Source organism: Globicephala melas, chromosome 10 (assembly GCF_963455315.2).
Source record: "Globicephala melas chromosome 10, mGloMel1.2, whole genome shotgun sequence".
Taxonomy (NCBI): domain Eukaryota; kingdom Metazoa; phylum Chordata; class Mammalia; order Artiodactyla; family Delphinidae; genus Globicephala; species Globicephala melas.
Window position 1 is genome coordinate 57,436,823 of NC_083323.1, and position 24,342 is coordinate 57,461,164.

General features: G+C 38.1%; 1 protein-coding gene across 20 annotated transcripts in view; it reads left to right on the forward strand.

Annotated features, from left to right (window-relative positions):
- Positions 1-24,342, forward strand: part of R3HDM2 (R3H domain containing 2) — a 147,249-nt gene that overhangs the window by 7,046 nt on the left and 115,861 nt on the right. For 2 of the 20 annotated variants that reach the window (XM_060306302.2, XM_060306300.2), the window contains exon 2: positions 14,874-14,993. The exons of the other annotated variants lie outside the window; for them this stretch is intronic. The gene's annotated coding sequence lies outside the window, so the exon portion shown is untranslated. The remainder of the gene's footprint in view (positions 1-14,873; positions 14,994-24,342) is intronic. 20 annotated transcript variants of the gene reach the window in all.

A 24,342-nucleotide genomic window follows, 5' to 3' on the forward strand; every position in this document is an offset into this window, starting at 1 on the left:
CAACATTTGTGCTTCAGTGTTTATTATTAATAATGATCAAAACCGTATTTCATATCTGCAAAGCACTTTTCTCTTTCCTAAAAGCTGATCGGACCTTAAAGTGGTCAACATTTATATTAAAAGACTAGATTTTCCAGGTATGCAGTTCATATTTTTGTGGGGGCTGTGTTTTTGTTGGATGTGCCAGTTGTAAGAATTTGTGCGTGGTTTTGGCACGTGAGCAGCATTATGGGGAATGCTTCCTTGGAGAAGGGTGGTTCAAACTTGTGTAAGCTTTATAACAGAACTAGGAGGAAAGTGAACAAGGCATTGACAATCCAAACTTAATAAGGGATACATTTGAAATACATTTTTCCTCCCTATACTCACAAATTATATATATATATTTTTGTGTGTGTGTGTGTGGTACGCGGGCCTCTCACTGTTGTGGCCTCTCCCGTTGCGGAGCACAGGCTCCGGACGCACAGGCTCAGCGGCCATGGCTCATGGGCCTAGCCGCTCCGCGGCACGTGAGATCTTCCCGGACCGGGGCACGAACCCGTGTCCCCTGCATCGGCAGGCGGACTCTCAACTACTGTGCCACCAGGGAAGCCCTCTTTTTTTTTTTTTAATTTATTTTATTTATTTATTTATTTATTTTTGGCTGCGTTGGGTCTTCATTGCTGTGCGTGGGCTTCCTCTGGTTGTGGCGAGTGGGGCCTACTCTTCGTTGCGGTGCGTGGGCTTCTCACTGTGGTGTCTTCTCTTGTGGAGCACGGGTTCTAGGTACACGGGCTTCAGTTGTGGCACGTGAACTCAGTAGTTGTGGCTCGCGGGCTCTAGAGCGCAGGCTCAGTAGTTGTGGCACACAGGCTTTGTTGCTCTATGGCATGTGGGATCTTCCCAGACCAGGGCTCGAACCTGTGTCCCCTGCATTGGCAGGCAGATTCTTAACCACTGTGCCACCAGGGAAGCCCATATATATTTTTAAAATCTGGCTACTTTATCTCACCTGCCTTACATTTTGCTGTTTTCCCTTTGCTTTCAGGGTTAGACTTTAGCTACAGATAAATTACTTGTTCTTTCACCTTCCCTGTTGTCACACCTTGCTGCCCTGGGGTATACCATTGTTTCAACTGGACGCCTCTCCTCTGGAAAACCACAGAAACCTTCCTTCGTTTAGGTGTAATGTTCTGGAACCCTTCAGAGCATCCCCCAAACTCTCATTTTGTCTGCCTCTTTTGGACCAGTTCCACAAAGCTGGGTTCCTCTTTGTCTTTACCATGTTTCCCTCTGTACATTCCATTCTAAGTTTTCTGCTCACACTGAAGTTAAATTTGCTAGGATCTTGATCTCTCCAGTGCCAAAAGAGCTCTAGAGCATGTGATTTTTGTCTTATTCCTCTACTAGCTGTAAGGAAAAGAGAAGGAAAGAAAAATAATTAGATAATTTGAGGCATATGTTCTAGAGGTCTGTGTCTAGATAGTGATTTTCTCAGTTTTTTTTTTTTTTTTTGGGTGCACCACGCGGGATCTTAGTTCCCCGACAAGGGATTGAACCCGTGCACCCTGCAGTGGAAGCACAGAGCCCTAACTATTGGACCACCAGGGAATTCCCTTTGCCAGTTGTTTTGCCCCTCCTAGCTAACACTGTACCCAAGAGAGATCATTGTTAGAGTCTTGATTTGGGGCAGAGCTATACTAAGGCCAACAACTGAAATCCTGAACTAAGTTGTGCCTGTACTACCAAAGTTTTACCTTTATCATGGTATCTTCAGCCTTAAATTAGTTATCCCCCTTTCCAGTTCTCCTTATTTTCCCTTCAGAGTTATTTGGTTTAAAATTTATTCTTTGTGTTTTACTCTCTATCCTAGCAGTATTTTTTTTTAATTAAAAAAATTTTTTTTAATTTATGGCTGCCTTGGGTCTTCCTTTCTGCACGTGGGCTTTCTCTAGTTGCGGCGAGCGGGGACTACTCTTTGTTGTGGTGCACTGGCTTCTCTTGTTGCAGAGCACGGGCTCTAGGCGCGTGGGCTTCAGTAGTTGTGGCACTCGGGCTCAGTAGTTGTAGCTCACAGCCTTTAGAGCACAGGCTCAGTAGTTGTGGTGCACGGGCTTAGTTGCCCTAGCAGTATTTTTGACAAAAAGAAGAGGAAGACGAAGAGGGTTTGCGCTTGGAGTATTTTCCCTATATGATAGTGCAGAAATAGTTTTTCTTTCTTTTTAACTGAATGAGTATGATGGCTGAAAAATGAAGTGTGATTGACTGGTAAGATAGGACTACTGAAAGGAATCAAACCTGTTTAGTTTCTGTGTAGGTTTTGTGAGGGAGTAAAATCAGAGCCAGTGCTTGAGACTTGAATTTTTAACCCTGTTTGAAGTTCTCTGAGGCTGTGCTGAGTTTACCCTCATGAACTCTGCTGAATCAGTGTCTTTATATGTAAAATAGAGTTGTTGGTCTGTTTCCTTTTAGGGTACAGGAAAATTGACTTTTGGAGATATCTCAAGGTTAAATACAATAATACCTCCTGATACATTTACTCATTTAAAATGTAAACACTTGAGATTGGAGCTGCACTTAATGAATTCTTAGGCGAGCTTCAATATTTTACTTCACCTATAGTTAGTAGATGATACAGAAGAGAGACAAAAAGGTATCTACAGATATTAATGAGCACACTTTCCATGTAGCTGGGATGTATTTACATCGATTTGGTGGCCACAGTCAGCAACATAGCCTACCTCACAGAAGGACAGTCTATATTAAACATGATCAAATTACTAGTCTCTAAATAATGTTCTCTAGTGCTGTTAGATAACAGAACAGCATTGAAGTTATATTGGCAGAGATAAAATGGTGCTTTATTTCTGTGTGCTTTATTTTTCTCTTTTTCTTCCTTTTTCTCTTTGGAATTAACATTGTTTTCATAACTGTTTTTCTGCCTATTAGTTTCTTATAGGTTGGGAAATAGCAATTGTCTTTTCAGTTTAGCAGTCTGACTGGATTCAGCTATAGGATCTGTTCAGATCCATAATGTGTTTTAGGCCATGAGTCTCTTCTGTTCTCGCTGTTCTGTCCTGTACTTTATTGTTGACTTGTGCTTTGCTCATTTCCCGCAGTAGGGGACACAAATTTAGCCATACGTACACACGCACACACGCAGTCTGCCACCTGAGGCCCTCTGAAAAGATTATAGATTTTCTATTAAGAATTATAGGCATTCACTTGCCACTGTTTCATCTTACCAACCCAGCTTTTGCTTTGGTGCACTATGAGCCTGTCATATAGTACTAGCTTAGAAATCAGAGAAACTCAGTTTATTATTAGTCTTTGTTAAAATAAACATCACCTATATGTTTTCTTTCCAGGACAGTTCTTTGTTAGAAGGTCTTCTCTTAGTTTCTGGTTCTTCTTTATTTTTACAATACAAAGTGATCTTCAAGGCAGGTAATACCTCAAGAAAATTTATGAAAAGAGCAACTTACTCATTTACTCAAACATTTAATAGGTGCCCGTTTCTTGGTTAGATATTGTGTTATATGCTAAAGATACCAAGGCAGATGCGACATTGTCCCTATTGTCAAGGAGCTCATGTTTTCTTTTTATACATTACAAAAGAGTAAATAAATTACAAGGTCATGAGTGTTACAAGGTGGTAATAAAATGTAATATGAAAGCAGGAGGAAGAGTGCTTAATTCTAAATGACAGTTTCAACTTTTCAGAGAAGGTAAAGTTTGAATTGAGTCTCAGTGGATTCATTAATTCAACTAGCATATGAATAGTTACGAAGTATTAGGTGCTGGGGGTGTAAAAAAACAAGACATAGTCCTTACCTTCAAAGAACTTAGACCGAGAAGTCAGTCAGGATACTGCAGGCTGATGAACTCTGAGCTAGAGGAATGCACAAAGTGCTTTGGAAGTACAGTGGAGATCTGGAAAGACTTTCTGTCAGGGGATTATGAATCTTGAAGGGCCGACAGGAGTTAACCAGGTAGACAGGTATAAGGAAGAGAGCTCTAGGGGAGGAACTACCTACATAAACGGTGGAGGTGTAGAGCAGAGCAGCATGATGCCTTTGACAAACTTCAAGGACAGGATATGCCTACACATGGGATGTTTATGGGGATTATTTATAGAAAAGGCTAGAAAGGTAGGTAGGGGCTTGATTTTTTTTTTAATATATTGAATTTTTAAAAATTAATTAATTTATGGCTGTTTTGGGTCTTTGTTGCTACACACGGGCTTTCTCTAGTTGTGGCGAGCAGGGGCTACTCTTCGTTGCGGTGGCTTCTCGTTGTGGAACATGGGCTGTAGGCGCACGGGCTTTAGTAGTTGTGACGCGCAGGCTTGATAGTTGCGGTGCACAGACTCTAGGGCGCGCGGGCTTCAGTAGTTGTGGCGCGCGTGCTCAGTAGTTGTGGCTCGTGTGCTCTAGAGCTCAGGCTCAGTAGTTGGGGTGCACAGGCTTAGTTGCTCCACAGCATGTGGGATCTTCCTGGACCAGGGATCAAACCCATGTCCCCTGCATTGGAAGCGCAGAGTCTTAACCACTGGACCACCAGAGAAGTCCCAAGAAGTCCCAAGAGTTTTTGAAGATGAGAGACTTGAGCATATTTATATGTTTGGGGAATTAGCAAAAGACATTAGAGAGTGGTGATAATGGAGTGAAGTCCTTGAGCATGAAGAGAAGATGAAATCCAGAGCAGAGGTAGAATTATTATCTCCTTTATTAAGATAGAGGAAAAGGTCAAGAAAGGGGTGGGGACAAATGTTTGGTAACTGAACAAAGGAATTTGAGGGAGCTCCTACCTTAAAGCCCTGATATTCCTTGTGATCTAGGAGACTTATCCTTTTGGGTTAGGGGGCTAGTGTGTTCCAATAAAGAGCATTGGCAAAATAGGGTCATTGAGAAGAGACAGAAATTTGAATAGCTGTTGAGAAAATGGGAGGGACAGTTGCCAAATGGTTTGTTTGGCTAGGCAGGCAGAGGTAGGGTGGGGTGGTATAGGGTGGGAATGCATTTCAAGCAGATAGACTAGCCTGGGCAAAGACTCAGGAGTATTAAAAACTATGGTATGTATGGAGAGGTAGTATTATTTTGAATGCTGGAGACAATGTATATAGAGCCTAATTTTGCGGTAGGCTTTAAGAGGTATATTAAGGACTTTGGAATATTTCTGGAATATTTTGAGGCAAAAAGGAACCTCTGAAGATTTTCATCAGAGAAATGGAATGATTGTTTTATAAAGGTAACTCTGGTAGCACTTTGGAAAAATACAGGGGATTTAGAGTGGAGGGAGAGACACTTGTTAGGGGGCTGTTGTAGTAGTGCAGAAGATGCTGAAATCAGGATAGAGATGGGTAAGAAACAACCCCCTTAATATCTTGAAACAACGGTTTATTTCTCACTCACACTACGTGTTCATCAAGGATAGGTTAGAGATTTTATTTATTCAGGGATAAAGGCTGATAGGCCAACAGAGCAGTCATCATGGGAACATAGCCAGTTGCTCTGCTGGAGGCCTAAAAGAACTCTAGAGGTCTTGTTCCATTAACTAAATTCTCTGCCTATCAGTGATGGGAGTGGAGAAGAGAGGACAGGAGCTGAGAAGATCAAGTGGATCCAGGAGATGGTGCCAGAGTTTGGAAATTGGCTAAATATGAGAGGAGAGGGAAGTAATTGTGAATAGGTGATTCTCAGTTTCTGTTTTGGGTGACTGGGTGGTGTTGCTAACAGAGATAAGAAAGGGGGCAGGTTTTAGGAGCACTTAAAGTAAATATTAACCGACCTAAAGGGAGAAATAGACAGCAATACAATAATAGGGGACCTTAATTCCCCACTTTCATCAATGGATAAATCATGCAGACAGAAAATCAGTAAGGAAACATTGGCCTTAAATGACAAGTTAGACCAGATAGACTTAACAGACATGTATAGAACATTCCATCCAAAAGTAACAGAATACACATTCTTCTCAAGTGCACATGGAACATTCTCTAAGATAGAGTATATGTCAGGCACGAAACAAGTCTTAATAAATTTAAGGAGATTGAATCATATCAAGAATCTTTTCTGACCACAGTGGTATGAAACTAGAAATCAATGATAAGAGGAAAACTGGAAAATTCATAAACATGTAGAGCTTAAACATATGCTACTGAATAATCAACGAGTCAAAGAAGAAATAAAAAGAGAAAATAAAAAATACCCAGAGACGAATGAAAATGGAAATACAATATACTAAATACAAAACCTATGGGATGCAGTGAAAGTACTTCTAAAAGGGAAGTTCATAGTGACAAATGCCTACATTAAGAAATGAGAAAGATTGCAAATAACCTAACTTTACACCTCCAGGAACTAGAAAAAGAAGAACAAGCTACACCTAATGTAAGTAGAAGGAAGGAAATAAATATCAGAGTAGAAATAAATGAAATAGAGAAACAATAGAAAAGAACAGTGAAACTAGGAGCTAGTTTTTATTTTTTAAAAAAAGATAAAATAGGGCTTCCCTGGTGGCTGAGAGTCCTGCCGATGCAGGGGACACGTGTTCGTGCCCCTGTCCGGGAAGATCCCACATGCTGTGGAGCGGCTAGGCCCGTGAGCCATGGCCGCTAGGCCTGTGCGTCCGGAGGCTGTGCTCCGCAACGGGAGAGGTCACATCAGTGAGAGGCCTGTGTACCGCAAAAAAAAAAAAAATAAATAAAAAATAAAATAAAAAAAAGATAAAATAGACAAACCTGTAGCTAGACTCACCAAGGAAAAAAGAGGACTCAAATAAAATCAGAAATGAAAGAGATGTTAACACCTGGTACCTCAAGAGACTACTGTGAACAATTATATGCCAACAAGTTGGACAACCTAGAAGAAATGGATAAATTCCTAGACATATACAACCTACCAGGACTAAGTCATGAGGAAATAGAAAATCTGAGGAATCCCATTAGAAGCATACCTCATTTTACTGAGCTTGGCTTTATTGCGCTTCACAGATGCTGTGATTTTTACAAATTGAAGGTTTGTGGCAACCCTGCATTGATCAAGTCTATCAGCCCTATTTTTCTAACAGCATTTGCTTACTTTGTGTCTCCATGTCATGTTTTGGTAATTCTTGTAATTTTTCAAATTTCTTCATTATTTGTTACAGTGATCTGTGATCAGTGATCTTTCATGTTACTATTATGTTGTTTTGGCATTTTTTAGCAATAAAATATTTTAAAATTAAGGTATGTACATTTTTTTTTAGACATAATGCTATTTTACACTTAATAGACTACAATATAGTCTAAACATAACTTTCATATGCACTGGGAAGCCAGAAAATTTGTGACTTGCTTTATTTCGATATTTGATTTATTACAGTGGTCTGGAACTGTAATATCCTGCAATATCTCCAAGGTATGCCTGTACTAGTAAAGAGATTGAATCTGTAATCAAAAACCTTCCAACAGACAAAAGTCCAGGGCCAGGTGGCTTCACTGGTGAATTCTACCAAACATTTAAAGAAGAACTAATACCAGTCCTTCTCAAACTCCAAATTCATTTTATGAGGCTAGCATAACCTTGATACAAAAACCAGACGAGGACACACTACAAGTAAAGAAAATTACAGGCCAGTGTCCCTGATGAATATACATGCAAAAATCCTCAACAAAATATTAGCAAACTGAATTCAACAATACATTAAACGGATCATACACCATAGTCAAATGGGATTTATTTCAGGGATGCAAGGGTGGTTAAACATCTGCAAGTCAATCAGTTGTGATACACCCCATTAACAAAATGAAGGATAAAAATCATACGGTCATCTCAATGGTGCAGAAAAAGGATTACAAACAAACTCTCAACAAAAGTGGGTATGGAAGGAATGTACCTCAACACCATAAAAGCCATATGTTACAAGCCCTCATCTAACATTAAACTCAACTGAAGCTGAAAGCTTTTCCTTGCCACTTTTATTCAACATAATATTGGTAGTCCTAGTCACTGCAGTTGGCAAAAAAAGAAATAAGGGGCATTCAGATCAGAAAGGAAGATTTGCAGATGACATGACATGATATTATATATAGAATATCCTAAACACTACACCAAAAATGGTTAGAACTAATGAATGAATTCAGTAAAGTTGCAGGATATAAAATCAATATACAGAAATGAGTTGTGTTTTTATACATTAATCACTATCAAAAAGAGAAATTTAAAAAATGATTCCAGGGCTTCCCTGGTGGCGCAGTGGCTGAGAGTCTGCCTGCCGATGCAGGGGATACGGGTTTGTGCCCCGGTCCGGGAAGATCCCACATGCCGTGGAGTGGCTGGGCCCGTGAGCCATTGGCCGCTGAGCCTGCGCGTCCGGAGCCTATTCTCCGATGGGAGAGGCCACAACAGTGAGAGGCCCGCGTACTGCAAAAAAAAAAAAAAGATTCCACTTTCGATTGTAGCATAAAGAATAAAATATCTAGGAATAAGTTTAACCAAGGAGGTGAAAGACATGTACACTGAAAACTATAAGACATCAGTGAAAGGAATTGAAGAAGACACAATAAGTAGAAAGATACTCTCCGCTCATGGATTGGAAGAATTAATATTGTTAAAATGTCCATACCACCCAAAGCAATCTACAGATTCATTGCAATCACTATCAAAATTCCAGTCGCATTTTTCACAGGGAACAAACAATCCTAAAATTTGTGTGGAACCACAAAAGACACCAAATAGCCAAAGAAATCTTGAGAAAGAAGAACAAAACTGAAGGTATGATACTTCCTGATTTCAAACTATATTACAAAGCCATAATAATCAGAACAGTATGGTATTGGCATAGAAACAGATACATAGATTAATGGAACAGAATAGAGAGCCCAGAAATAAACCCATGCACACATGGTCAATTAACTTATGACAGAGGAGCCAAGAATAAACAATAGGCAAAGGATAATCTCTTCAATGAACGGCGTTGGGAAAACTGGACTACTATATTACACCAAACACAAAAAAATGGCTCAAAATGGATTAAAGCCTTGAACATAAGACCTAAAACCATAAAACTTGTAGAAAGAAACATAGGGAGTAAGCTCCTTGACATCAGTCTTGGGGATTCTTTGGATTTGACACCAGAAGCAAAGACAGCGAAAGCACAAATGAATAAGTGGGACTATATCAAACTAAAAATCTCTGCACAGCAAGGGAAACCATCAACAAAATGAAAAAGCCTACTATATGGGAGAAAATATTTACTAATCATATATTTGAAAGAGGTGCAAACTATTATATATAAAAAAAGCTACAAGGATATATGCTACAGCATGGCATATAGCCAATATTTTATAATAACTAAATGGAGTATAACCTTGAAAAATTATGAATCACTATATTGTACATCTATAACTTGCATAATATTGTACATAAAATATACTTCCAAAATATCATATTTTTGTAAAAGGGTTACTATCTGGAATGTATAAAGAGCTCATACACCTCAATAGGAAAAAAACCAATCTGATTAAAAAATGGATAGAGGAACTGAATAGACATTTTTCCAAAAAAGATAACGAGATGGCTAACAGGTACATGGAAATGTGCTCATCATCGCTAATCATCAGGAAAATGCAAATCAAAACCTCAATGAGATGTTAGCTTACACCTGTTAGAGTGGCTATTATCAAAAAGATAAGCAATAGTAAGTGTTGGTGACAATATGGAGAAAAGGGAACCCTAGTGCACTGTTGGTGAGAATGTAAATTGGGATAGCCACTATGGAAAGCAGTATGGAGGTTCCTCAAGACATTAAAAAATAGAACTACCATGTGACCCAGCAGTCCTACTTCTGGATATATATTTGAAGGAAATGAAGTCATTATCTTGAAGAGATACCTGCACCCTGATGTCATTGCAGCATTGTTCCCAGTAGCTAAGACATGGAAACAACCTAAGTGTGCAGCAACGAATTAATGGATAAAGAAAATGTGGCTGTATGCAGAGACACACACACACACACACACACACACACACACGAAAAAGAAGGAACTCCTGCTATTTGTGACAGTATAGATTAGATAGACGCACCTTGAGGGCATTATGCTAAGTGAAATAAGTCAGAGAAGGACAAGTACTGTATGAGCTCACTTATGTGGAATCTCACAGCTACAAGAGAGCAGATTGGTGGTTGCCAAAGGCAGGGAGTGGGGGATGGCTGAAATGGGTGAAGGTAGACAAAAGGGTACAAATTTCCAGTTACATATGTATGTTTATATACACACACATATATATAAATAAGTCTTGGGGATGAAATGTACAGCATGGGGACTATAGTTAATACTGTATTGTATATTTGAAAGTTTCTAGCAGAGAAGATCTTAGACATTCTTATTACAAGGAAAAAATTGTGAATATGTCTGGTGATGGATGTTAATTAGACTTGTGATTATTTCACAGTATATACATGTATTGAATCATGTTGTATACCTGTAGCTAATATATGTCAATTATATCACTAAAAAAGGGGGGGGCAGGTTTTGGCTTAGAGGAGTGTTGGTAAAGTTCACTTTTGGAAATGTATAGCAGCTAGTTGTCTAAATGAATCTGGAGCTCTACAGAGAAGCGGGGGTATTTAGGTTTTTGGAGTACTCTGTACATGAAGCATGTTCAAGCCATGATAGGAAATGGGATCATGCAGGGCAAACTTACAGAGTGATAAGAGAGCTGACATGAAGCCCCAGGATATTCCAGAATGTAAGAGGCACTTCTAGCCTGAGGGCATTGGATTTTAATGTAAAGATTGACATTTTTGGGACCAAGGCAGCCTGTGTCTGTTCCTGACAGGTGACCCTCTAGTATTTTGAAGAAGGAGCAAATGTAAGCTGTGAAAAGCTACTGCTTTGACGGGTACTTTAGAGTATGTTAGCTCTGTCATTTGTGCTAATGGTGGATTTATTTTTTTTTGGTCCTTAGATGGAATGCATTTTAATTCTTTTATTTGAATTTGGATATATTTGGCAATTCACAAAATTTTAATAAAGTTATTATAGCTTATAAACTAGTTGCCAAGTCAGAGAAAGGCTAAAAATCGGTCCAGTCTCCCCATATACTTACAGGGTAGTTAAGTGAACAAAGAATGTGATATCACAGAAGTATAATAACAGGACATATTAGATCATTTAATTCTCAGAAGATAGTCCCTATGGAGTAGTACTGTGTTATCCCTATTTACAGTTGAGGTTTAGGGAGTGACTTAATCTGTTCAGACTGCTATAACAAAATACTGGGTGGCTCATCAACAAAAATTTATTTCTCACAGTTCTGGAAGCTGAATAGTCCAAGATCAAGCATGGTCAGATTCTGCTGAGGGCTCTTGTCCTGGTTAATAGCCAGCATCTTACTGTGTCCTCACATGGTGAAAGGAGCTAGGGATCTCTCTGGAACCTTTTTTATAAGGCAGTAAGCTCATGACTTAACCACCCCAAAGGCCTCACCTCTTAATATCATGTTTGGGGGTTAGGATTCAACATATAAATTTTGAGAGGACACATTCAGACCATTGCAGGGAGGTTAGGTTAGGTTATTTGTCCATCATTGTGCAGCCAGAACATAACCCAGTTTCATGCTGAAGTCTGCACTTGTAATCATCACCTGGAATTGCTTTTAGGACACAGCAAAATTTATACTGGATAGCCAAGAGCTTGGGTTAATGTTGCTGCTTGTTATTTTTCACCCCCATGTTTTTTTGTGGAAGAATTCCAAACCTATAGAAAAGTTGAAAGAGTGATACAGTGAGCATCAGTATGACTTTTACCTAATATTTATTGAATATTTTGTCACATTTGTGCTCTCACACTCTTTCTTTACCCCTTCCCTCCCTCTCTCTCGTTCTCTCTCTCTCACTTTCCACCTCTCTCCCTTCCCTCCCTATACATATATACATTATTTTTTATTGTGTATTAGGAATTTGTATTAGTAAATTACACACATCAGGAAACTTCACCTAGAATTTGTTAAGTATATATCACCTAAGAACAAGGTATTTTCCTATATTAGTATAATATTGTTATCAAACTCATTATCACATTTAAATATTTTACAGTGATATATATAATTATTTACAGTCTATAATCAAATTTCCTCCATCATCTCAATAATTGAGATATTGCTTTATAGCTGTCCTTCCAATCCTGAATTTATTCAAGTATCATGAATTACATTTAATTTTCATATTGTTTTAGCCTTTTAATTCAGAGCAGTTCTTTCTATTTTTGTTTTTCGTGTCATTGATACTTTTGAAGAGTTCAGGCCAGTTATGTTGAAGAATGTTTCACAATTTGGATTTGTCATGATTAGGTTCAGATTAAATATTTTTGGCAAGAATACTATTTAGGTATTGTGTGCTTATTGTGATATAAGTTTGGTCACTTAGATAAGTTGATATAGGCTACATTTCTTCTTTGTAAAGGTGCCTTTTTCCCTTTGTAATTAGGAAACAATCTGTGGGATGATACTGTTAAGATGGTATGACTCTTCCTCTGCGTTTTGCCCAGTGGTGGTAACATTCGTTGATGATCCTTGTCTGAATTAGTTATTACATTGGTGGTTGCAAAATGTTGAGTCTGTCATTCCTTCTACATTTACTAGTTGGCGTTATTCTACAAAGAAGAACTTTATTTCTCCCGTTTTTTGTTTTTGAGGATCACTATAGGTTTGGTATTTTAAAAAATTCAATATGTTACAATCCTTTATCAATATTAAAAATATGTCATATATGTGTAAAGACTTTTTCACATGGGATATACATCAGAAGCTGTTTGTGGTATAGCATCAAACATTATTCAATTCTCTAGTGTCAAAATTTTAACCTTGTTTTGGGGGGGTGGCTGTAATGTGCAATGATGTGTTTTGTTTTTCTTGATGCTTAACATGACTAACAATTGCAAAAATAATACTGAGGAGCACTGCTTGGCATTGTTTATAGTTGGGTTTTTGGATGCTGATCATATATCATGAACCTGGTTTGTTAATGCTTAATTTCAGAGCTTTGGGGTTTGTGTGTATGTGTATTTTTGTTCTTTTCCATTTTTTTTTTTTTCAGTAAGGAAAAGCACTTAAAAAAATACTGACAATACTTAGTATTATACATACAACAATTGTCACTTTGGTCAGTGGGAGCCCCTTCAAACTAACTCCTATGTCTTTTTGACTTATCTCAGTCAAGTTTTGAGGACTTCCTTACATCCTGGCACAACAAGGTATTTTGGGCTCGCTTTGTACTTTACAAACCTGGAATCAGTCACTTCTGCAAGGAACCCTGATACCTTTGGTGGGGAATGGTTCCTTTGAAGGGGAACTGCTTCTCATTCTTACTTATCTATCCTTCGCTATCTTTATGGGAGCAGTTATTTCCAGTACAAAAAATAAGAGTGGATTCCAGATCTAAGACCCTTCTATGTCTTCCCAGAATTATTTGATAAAGTGTCTAAATTGAATTACTTCTCAGAATGAAGTGAGTTATATATAGGCAGTGCTGATGACTTGCCATAGGACATGGGATGTTTTTCAGAAAATTGGCATTGTATTGTTTTTTCTTCTCCTAACTTAGTGGTGACATGTGAAGGTGAAAATAAGTATTCGTATCCTTCTTATTACTCTTATGTAATCCAGGCTTTTTCTTTCTGTGGTATAGTCACTTGAGTTGTTTCCCTCTTTGTTATTTTCAGCTCTGTGAATTAAAATCTCCTTAGATAGGGAAAGTTCTAATCCAGGTCTTTTATACTTTGTGCTTTGAACCTGCATCTTGTATTCATCTGCACATATGTTTTACACATTGATCTATAAACGCAGTCTAGGAAACTGACATGAAATTAAGGTGTTTATTGTATTGAACATTTATGCTGGAGTATGGTTTTATGGCTCCTTATGAGGTCTGATGTTTTAGAAAATGCAAACTAGATCCTTAGAATTGGGATCTGGTATACCCTGGTCACTTATGGTCCAACAGCTTGAGAATGTCCCGCTCTGGGACTCTACGTGAAATGAGACATGTCAGTCCTTTGTACAAAAACTTTTTTTCCCCTTGTTTTTTTTTTTTTTATTGAAGTATAGTTGATTTAAATGTTGTGCTGATTTGTGCTGTATAGCAAAGTGTACAAAAACATTTTGCATTGAAGGTGAAACTCCTTAAACCTATCTATATGTTCCTTTGAAGTAGAAACATAAATAAGCTGTAAGGAAAGTGATTTGCTATTAACATGGTATTGTTGTTGTTGTTGGCTACACGGCAAGGCATGCAGGATCTTAGTTCCCCGACAGGGATCAAACCCACGCCCCCTGCTTTGGAAGCACAGAGTTTTAACCACTGGACTGCCAGGGAAGTCCCATGTTTTGTTGAAATATTTAAAACTCTATCCCTGTGTAAGAAATATAGAATATATTTTTGGAGGGGTGATGTTGGTCACTTACAGAAGTTATAGGTAATATTTTAACACAATTACTAACCTATCAGTTGATTACATGGCTTATATATTTGTTCTTTTATGTGGAGGACTGCTCTAAGACTACTTTAAAAATTAGCTGCCTGGCAACATAAAGGTGCAGATATTAAAATGAATTGCATGCCTTCCAGCTATTTCTATTACTTGGCTAAATTTAGAACCATGTAGAGCTCCTGCAGAATTGAAATCTCTGGGGATTTGAATAGTTAAGACAGACAGTATTTGGCTTTTTGGAGTAAGGAAGAAGAAAAGTAGCTTCAAATTAATCTTTGCGCTGTCACTCAGACTGCTTAATTAAGACACAGAGTCCAGTGAAAAGTCAAAACTGTTCTGAGAATTTTATTTGACTGTTGCTGAAAACTTGTTAGAGCCTAGACTCTGGGTGGTGAAAGAGATAATTTTTTTCCCCTCCTAGGTGAATTGCTGGAGGCTATCTACTCTGCTTTCTCCAATGTCTCTTCAAATTATACTTGATAAGTACAGTTATTATACTTCGCCTGGATCGATGAGGCAGTACATCTGAGTTAGAGATCCGGTGAGCATTACAGTTGGGTACTTGTGGGTGAATTTCATGACACTAGAATTGTTTTGCATATGTGTAGATTCAGACTAGTGTAGGATATTTTGAGGAGAAACTTAGTTATTCAGTGTACACTTAACTACATGAAATAAGAAAAATCTGTTGATGGAGTTGGGTAGGACCTCAACATAAGAAATAACAGATAAATGGAATGGTACTTTGAGTAACTAATTTAAATATAAGTTAAAATAGAGACAGACTTTACATAGAGTGAATATGAAATGTTTACTACCCGACTTGCCAATTCAAAGTGTAAGACTTTGCTGCTGCTATAGTAAGAAATTTTGAGGACACTGGAAAAAATGCCCCCCAAATTATTATAAACCAAGAAAATTCCATAAGAGTGGAATGTAATTTTTTTTTCTGACCCTGGATTTATATAAATGATGAAATGTAAAAAAACTTGAAAGACAAATCTACGTGTTACTCTCATTGAATTAAAGCCCATGGGTTTTTCCTCTTTCCTTCCCCTTAGGGCTTCCATAGAGAGCTGTAGAACACAATTTCCTGTGTTGCTTGGGGAAATGAGCTGCCCTCAAAGGACTTACTGTTTAGTAAAACAAAATGTTATGAAGGAGGTAGTGGGATGGTTTTTATTTTCTTTTTTGTTTATCTCTATTTATAAATAACATGGATTTCTTTTATGATTAGAGGGAAAAAAATCAATTATTTTAAAACATTTTTGGGGCTTCCCTGGTGACCCAGTGGTTAAGAGTTTGCCTGCCAGTGCAGGGTACATGGGTTCAATCCCCGGTGAAGGAAGATCCCACATGCCACGGAGCAACTAAGCCTGTGCGCCACAGCTACAGAGCCTGAGCTCTAGAGCCTGCGAGCCACAACTACTGAGCCTATGTGCCCCAACTACTGAAGCCCATGTGCCTAGTGCCTATGAACAAGAGAAGCCACCGCAGTGAGAAGCCCATGCACCGCAATGAAGAGTAGCCCCTGCTCGCCTCAATTAGAGAAAGCCTGCATGCTGCAATTAGAGAAAGCCTGCACGCAGCAACGAAGACCCAATGCAGTAATAAATAAATAAATTTATTTATTAAAAAAAATTTTTTTTAAAAAAGGATAAAGGGGCTATAAATCAACTCTGAAAACTTGTAAGTACTCCAGTAGACTTGTTCTCCAGTGCTATTGGTTGCCAGTTAGGTAGTGAGTTCTTTTTTTCCGGGGCTTTGTGACTCTTCCTTTCGGTAAGCTCTCTTTTTACATTACAGCTGAAGCTTTTATTAAATAACTTCAGTGTATTTAATCAATCACTTAGATAATAAAATTTCTATTTAAGTTTGTTTCTGCGAAAGAGTATAAATACTCAAGTTCCCATTTGAACTCTGGGAGGAAAAGCTTGTGCTTATTAGCTTGCCCTAACTTGCTGAAGACTTAGCATTTTGATGTTATAAAAGGAACCCCTGTTAAATTTGAATAAGATAATATTATATTCTTTTACTATGGTTAAAACTTAAATTTTAGCACAAAGTAGCCCTTTGGGTGACAAGGAAGAATAATGCATTTTTCCGTAGGTCCCAGGGTTTTTCAGAGACACCTTGAGTGTCAGATTAGGTACTTGGGACCATTAGAAGGCTTAGCACCATTGTGGGTTGTGGGATCAAAAATATTTTGTGTGCATTGAAAGACCTTACTGGCTAGTGGTGGAGATAAAACTTGAACAAAACAACAGTAGATATAATGGATTAGATTCTGTATTATAGATGGAATGCTGTAAAACTTAGTTACATTTAATTGTGCAGCACAAACAAATGTAAAAGAAAAGAGAGAAATCAATATAGAAAGGTAGGGATGAGGTAGGAATTGAACTGGGCTCCCCTTTCCTGATTATCTTGAAGGAAATCTGATGTAATATTTCATCACTAAATATTTCAGTATATACCCTGAATAATAAGGACTTTAAAAAAACATAATGTCAATACGATTTATTTTTTAATTTTTATTTATTTATTTATTTATTTTGGCTGTGTTGGGTCTTCGTTGCTCCCCGCGGGCTTTCTCTAGTTATGGCGAGCGGGGACTACTCTTCATTGCGGTGTGCGGGCTTCTCATTGTGGTGGCTTCTCTTGTTGCGTAGCACAGGCTCTAGGTGCGCGGGCTTCAGTAGTTGCAGTGCGTGGGCTTCAGTAGTTGCAGTGCGTGGGCTCAGTAGTTGTGACTCGTGGGCTCTAGAGCACAGGCTGAGTAGTTGTGGCACACAGGCTTAGTTGCTCCGCAGCATGTGGGATCTTCCCAGACCAGGGCTTGAACCTGTGTCCCCTGCATTGGCAGATGGATTCTTAACCACTGTGCCACCAGGGAAGTCCCTCAGTACCATTTACACTTCTAAAACAATTAACAATAATTCCTTAATATTAAATATCTGGTGTTCATATTTCCCTGGTTGTATCATATTTCTTAAACAGCCTGTTTGTTTAAAATAGGATCCAAATAAAATCTGTACCTTGTAGTTGGTCGATATATCTTTAAAAATCATTTAATCTGAAAAATTTCTCCTCTCTCCTTTTTTTCTTCCCCCGGTGTATTTGTTGAAGAATCTGGGTCATCTGTCCAGTAGTTTCCCACTAGTGGATTTGGTGATTGACATCATAGTGGTGTCATTTAACATATTTCCCTGTACTTTGTATTTCCTTCAAATGGGCAGTTATATCTAGAGACTTGATCAGATTCAGATTCAGTGTTTTTGGCTTGAATACTTTATAGTGTACTTCCATTAGGAGGAAGTGTGTGATGTCTGTTAGTCTAATTTTCATGATGTCAGCAGTCATTAATGATCATTGTCTACATCCTTTATTGAATTTCATTAGTGATTACAAAATGGTGATATTGAAGTTGTATTATTTTAAAATTTATTTTAGGTGGAATACTTTTATAAAGAGATACTTCCCTCATCACTTACTTGGTTACTTTCAGGTATATCTTGCACAGGAAAGGTGAGACAAATGCTTTGAGTCTTTATTTTAATTAACAGTCATTGCCATTTTCAAAATAATGAATTTGTTCACTAACATCCTGCAAAGGTGGCTGATTAGTTTTTTTTTAAATTGTCATTATGAACTCACCAATTTAAATATATTTATGGGTTTCAGTCAATTTCTTTTTTTATTCTTATTGATATCTCACTGATTAACTGATAATGGCAAATGGGGACCTCTTCAAGTTGGCTCCAATGTCCTTTTTTTAAAAAAGTAAATAATTAATATATTTATTTATTGGCCATGCTACGTGGCTTGTGGGATCTTAGTTCCCAACCAGGGATTGAACCCGGGCCCTTGGCAGTGAGAGCATGGAGTCCTAACCATTGGACTACCAGGTAATTCCCTGCAGTGTCCTCTTGGTATGATCCTCCTAGTCTTTGATTGTTTCTTTGTTTTCTGGTCTGACCTGATATTCTGAGATCCTCTTTTACATTTCCATGCCTGGGCATCTAACAGCCATTGCCCCTTTGTTGGGAAATGATGTTTAGAGGCCTCAGTCTGGGTGCAAGAGGTACTCATTGATTAGTGGGTTGTTCATTGTTTCTTGCTGTTTTTAATGAACAAGGCTAGGAAAATGGTATCTTTTTTTTGAAAGAAAGTGTATCACAAGTTCATATCAACATGTCTAATTCAAAGTCAGGACTGTAGATTTTTAAGTTCCATATCTTCAATCTTATAGATTTACATTTTTCAAATTGCAAAAGTAATATGTAATCATTGTAAGAAATTTAAATAATTCAAAAGTATACAAGGTAAAAGGTGAAGATACTGACCCTACCCTAGAATCACTAGTTAACCACTTAACACAGTTAATTTAAAGGCTTCTTAGTGGGTATCTTCTTTCTTTTTTTTTTTTGGCTGCGTTGGGTCTTTTGTCGCGGCACATGGGATCTTCTTTGTTGCAGTATGCGGGATCTTTCTTTGCAACGCGTGGGCTCTTCATTGTGGCACACAAACTTCTCTAGTTGTGGCGCACAGGCTCTGTAGTTGTGGCATGTGGGCTCCAGAGCATGTGGGTTCTGTAGTTTGCAGCACGTGGGCTCTCTAGTTGAGGTGTGCGGGCTTAGTAGTTGTGGCGCACAGGCTTAGTTGCCCCACAGCATGTGGAATCTCAGTTCCCCAACCAGGGATCAAACCTGCGTCCCCTGCATTAGAAGGCAGATTCTTAACCAGTGGACCACTGGGGAAGTCCTTTTTTTGTTGTTGTTGTCATATAGTTGACTTACAGTATTTTATTAGTTTCATGTGTACAGCATAGTGATTCAGTATTTTTACAGATTATACTCAATTAAAAGTTATTACAACATAACAGCTATAATTCCCTGTGTTATACAATATATCCTTGTTGCTTATCTATTTTATACATAGTAGTTTGTATCTCTTAATTCCCTACCCTTAATTTCCTCCTCTCCCCTTTGGTAACCACTAGTTTGTTTTCTATATCTGTGAGTCTGTTTCTGTTTTGCATATACATTTATTTCTATTATTTTTAATTTTTATTTATTTTTAATTTTTTATTTTTAATCGGAGTATAGTTGATTTACAATATTATGTTAGTTTCTGGTGTACAGCAAAGTGATTCAAGTATACATGAATATATATTCTTTTTCATACTCTTTTCCATTATGGTTTATTATAGGATATTAAATATAGTTACCTGTGCTATACAATAGGACCTTGTTGTTTATCCATTCTGTATAATAGTTTGCATCTCCTAGTCCCAAACTTCCAATCGAACCCTCCCCCACCCCCCCATTTGTATTATTTTTTAGAGTCCACATATAAGTGATATCATACAGTATTTGTCTTTCTCTCTTTGACTTATTTCACTAACAATATTCTCTAGGTCCATCCATGTTGCTGCAGATGGCAGGATTTCGTTCTTTTTTATGGCTGAGTAATATTCCATTGTGTGTATGGTGATATGATCCAGCAGTCCCACTCCTAGGAATATACCCTGCCAAAGCTATAATTCAGAAAGATACGTGCACCTCTATGTTCATAGCAGCACTATTCACAATAGCCAAAACATGGAAACAACCTAAATGTCCATTGACAGGTGAATGTATAAAGGAGATGTGGTACACGTGTATAATGGAATACTACACAACCATAACAAAGAACAAAATAGGGCTTCCCTGGTGGTGCAGTGGTTGGGGGTCTGCCTGCCGGCGCAGGGGACACAGGTTCGTGCCCTCAGGGAGGATCTCGCAGGCTGCGGAGCGGCTGGGCCCGTGAGCCATGGCCGCTGGGCCTGCGCGTCCGGAGCCTGTGCTCCACAACGGGAGAGGCCGCAGCGGTGGGAGGCCCGCGTACTGCAAAAAAAAAAAAAAAAAAAGAACAAAATAATGCCATTTGCAGTAACATGAATGCAGCTAGAGATTATCATCCTAAGTGAAGTAAGTCAGAAAGGGAAAGACAAATACCATATGATATCACTTATATGTGGAATCTAAAATATGGCACAAATGAACCTATCTACAGGACAGAAATAGACTCATAGACATAGAGAACAGACTTGTGGTTGCCAAGGGCCAGGGGGAGGGATGGACTGGGAGTTTGGGATTAGCAGATGCAAACTGTTATATATAGGATGGATAAACAGCAAGGTCCTACTGTATAGCACAGGGAACTATATTTAATAGCTTGCAATAAACCATAATGGAAAAGAATATGAAAAAGAATGTATTGTAAAAAATAATTATAATAATAAAGGTAAATAATAAAAAAACAGAATGTATTGTATGTATATAACTGAATCACTTTGCTGTACAACAGAAATTAACAAAACAATGTAAATCAACTACACTTGAATAAAATAAATTTAAAAAAATTTTAAAAATTGGGGATTGACTTTTTTGAGGCTAGAAAAAGAAAGATGAGAAGTTATTCTTTATGTGAAATGAAGATTCTTACATATTTTTAGATTTACTTTTTGGATTGGTGTCACATTTACATGGTACAAAATTCTAAGTATAGAAAAATGTAGAGTGAAGTTTTCTTCTTGTTCCTACAATGAAAACCAGTCAGTTCCTCATTCCAGGGGCAACTAGTATTACCAGTTTTTGTGCATCCTGTGTGCTTATAAGCATAAAATATACACATACATGTAAATATGTATGTATCTTCTTTTCTTCCTTTTTACAGAAATGGTTCTGTCTTACTCTTTTCTTACACATACATCAAGTTATATGTGTTGTTGTAAGTTGAATTTCCTTATTCTTGTTTATGTCTGTACAGTATAATATGGGCTATGTATGTATTGTTTATCATTCTTCTATTAAAGGGCATTTTGATTTTTTCTCAGTTACAAATAGTGCAGCATGAATAACCTTGTACATATGTCATTTTGCATATTTGTAATATCAGTAAGATAATTTTCTAAAGGTGTATACTTTGGAATTTTTATAGACATTGTAAAAATGCCTTCCAAAGATATATGAAGTTTACATTTCCACCAGCAGTTGTTTCAAGATTTGAGAGTGAGGTTTTAGTCGTGGTGGATATATACAAAATAACAACTTTGAAATGTTTTCGTACATGTATATTTGGCAGCAGGTGCACTCAGCCTAGCCTTGTTCATTCAACAGTTAACTGAGTGCCTATGAACCAGTACAGTCTTTTGTGTTCCACTGTAAGCAACTGTAGCAGATTAACTTTACCTAAACTCTCAGGGAAGGCTTTCTGGAGGAGCAGAGCCTTGAAGGACAAATGGGGCAGGGGAAATTCTAGATGAGTAGTTCTCAAATTTTGGGTGTCTGACCTTTTAACTCTTCAAAAAGTTATTACAGACTCTAAAGAACTTTTATTTATGTGGGGTTATATTTGCCAGTATTTACTGTGTTAGAAATTAAAACTAAGAAAATATTTAAATGTTTATTAAAAATAATAAACTCCTTACATATTAGTATATATAACACACTAATTTTTTATACATTTTTTAAAGGTTACACTCCATTTACAGTTACTACAAAATATTGGCTGTATTCTCTGTATTGTACGATACGTCCTTGTAGCGTATCTTACACCCAATAGTTCCTACCTCCTGCTCTCCCACCCCTATATTGCCTGCTCTTGCCCCCCCCCATCCCCCCTACTGGTAACCACTGGTTTGTTCTCTATATCTGTGAGTCTGCTTCTTTTTTATGTGCACTAGTTTGTTGTATTTTTTAGGTTCCACATATAAGTGATTTAATATAGTATTTGCCATTCTTTTTTTGTCTGACTTATTTCACTTAGCATAATGCCCTCCAAGTCCATCCACTTTGCTGCAAATGGCAAATTTTTGTTCTTTTTTATGTCTGAGTAGTATTCCATTGTGTGTGTGTGCGTGTGTGTGTGTATATATATATACATTCACACAGACACACTTTATCCATTCATCATTTGATGGACACTTAGGTTGCTCCCATGTCTTGGCAGTTGTAAAATGCTGCTATGAACATTGGGGTGCATGTATCTTTTCAAATTAGTGTTTTTGTTTTTTCTGTATGTGTACCCAGGAGTGGAATAGCTGGGTCATATGGTAGTTCTGTTTTTAGTTTTTTGAGGAACCTCCATACTGTTTTTCCACAGTGGCTACACCAATTTACATTCCCAGCAACAATGTACAAGGGTTCCCTTTTCTCCACATCCTTGCCAACATTTGTTATTTGTGTTCTTTTTGATGATAGCCATTTTGACAGGTGTGAGGTGATATCTCATTGTGGTTTTGATTTTAATTTCTCTGATGACTAGCGCTGTTGAGCATCTTTTCATGTGCCTGTTGGCCATTTACATTTCCTCTTTGGAAAATTGCCTATTCAGTTCTTCTGACCAATTTTTTTTTTTTTTTTTTTTTGCGGTATGCGGGCCTCTCACTGTTGTGGCCTCTCCTATTGCAGAGCACAGGCTCCGGACGCGCAGGCTCAGCGGCCATGGCTCACGGGCCTAGCCGCTCCGCGGCATGTGGGATCTTCCCGGTCTGGGGCACGAACCCGTGTCCCCTGCATCGGCAGGCGGACTCTCAACCACTGAGCCACCAAGGGAGCCCCCGCAATTTTTTATAATGTACTTTTTACTGAAAAAACTAATTTTTTAATAGTTCTGTTATTTCTTATTTATTTATGGCTGTGTCGGGTCTTAGTTGTGGTACGTGGGATCTTTGTTGAGGCATGTAGGATCTTTTCATTGCAGCACGTGGGCTTCTCTGTAGTTGTGGCATGCAGGTCTTCTCTTTTCTAGTTGTGGCACACAGGCTCCAGGGCACATGGGCTCTGTAGTTGTGGTGCGTGGGTTCCAGAGCACGTGGGCACTAATAGTTTGTGGCACACAGGTTCTCTAGTTGAGGCTTGCGAGCTCAGTAGTTGTGGCACACAGGCTTAGTTGCCCTGTGGCATGTGGGATCCTAGTTCCCCAGCCAGGGATTGAACCCACATCCCCTGCGTTGGAAGGTGGACTGTTTACCACTGGACCACCAGGGAAGTCCTAAAAAAACTAATTTGTAAAAAAATTTATTGAAGTATAGTTGATTTACAATGTTGTGTTAATTTCTGCTGTACAGCGAAGTGACTCAGTTATATACACACACACATATATACTTTTTCATATTCTTTTCTATTATGGTTTATTACAGGATATTGAATAGAGTTCCCTGTACTGTACACTAGGACCCTGTTGTTTATCCATTCTTTATATAATAGTTTGCATCTGTTAATCCCAGGCTCCCAGTCCATCTCTCCTCCACCTTGGCAACAACAAGTTTGTTCTCTATGAGTCTTTTTCTGTTTTGTAGATAAGTTCATTGTGTCATATTTTAGATTCCACATACCAGTGATATCTTACGGTATTTGTACTTCACTTAATACGATAATCTCTAGGTCCATCTACATTGCTGCAAAGGGCATTTTTTTCATTCTTTTTTATGGCTGAGTAGTATTCCATGTGTGTGTGTGTGTGTGTGTGTGTGTGTGTGTGTGTATGTATGCCACATCTTCTTTATCCATTCATCTGTCAGTGGACATTTAAGTTGTTTCCATGTCTTGACTATTGTAAATGATGCTGCTATGAATATAGGGGTGCATGTATATTTTTGGATTATAGTTTTTTCCAGGTATATGCCCAGGAATGGAATTGCTAGATCATAATGCAACTCTATTTTTAGTTTTATGAGGAACCTCTATACTGTTTTCTGTAGTGGCTGTACCAATTTACATTCCCACCAATAGGATAGAAGGATTTCCTTTTCTCCACACCCTCTCCAGCATTTTTTTTTTTTTTTTGCGGTACGCAGCCCTCTTACTGTTGTGGCCTCACAGGCTCTGGACGCGCAGGCTCAG